The sequence below is a fragment of the Mastomys coucha genome, unplaced genomic scaffold (genome assembly GCF_008632895.1).
Source record: "Mastomys coucha isolate ucsf_1 unplaced genomic scaffold, UCSF_Mcou_1 pScaffold15, whole genome shotgun sequence".
Lineage (NCBI taxonomy): Eukaryota > Metazoa > Chordata > Mammalia > Rodentia > Muridae > Mastomys > Mastomys coucha.
The window spans coordinates 164,937,625-164,938,033 of NW_022196897.1; the positions used below are offsets into that span (position 1 = coordinate 164,937,625).

General features: G+C 54.8%; 1 protein-coding gene across 2 annotated transcripts in view; it reads left to right on the plus strand.

Annotated features, from left to right (window-relative positions):
* Nucleotides 1–409, plus strand: part of Cdh26 (cadherin 26) — a 51,191-nt gene that overhangs the window by 39,850 nt on the left and 10,932 nt on the right. The window lies entirely within an intron of this gene.

The window sequence follows — 409 nt, forward strand, 5'->3', positions numbered from 1 at the left end:
AGCTCTCTGCTGTGAGTGTCCCTGTGTGTGAGCTCTCTGCTGTGAGTGTCCCTGTGTGTGAGCTCTCTTCTGTGAGTAGCCCTGTGTGTGGACTCTGCTGTGAGTGTCCCTGTGTGTGAGCTCTCTGCTGTGAGTGTCCCTGTGTGGAAGCTCTCTGTTGTGAGTGTCCCTGTGTGTGAGCTCTCTGTTGTGAGTGTCCCTGTGTGTGGACTCTCTGCTGTGAGTGTCCCTGTGTGTGAGCTCTCTGCTGTGAGTGTCCCTGTGTGTGAGCTCTCTGCTGTGAGTCCCTGTGTGTGAGATCTCTGTTGTGAGTGTCTCTGTGTGTGGACTCTGCTGTGAGTGTCCCTGTGTGTGAGATCTCTGTTGTGAGTGTCCCTGTGTGTGGACTCTGCTGTGAGTGTCCCTGTGT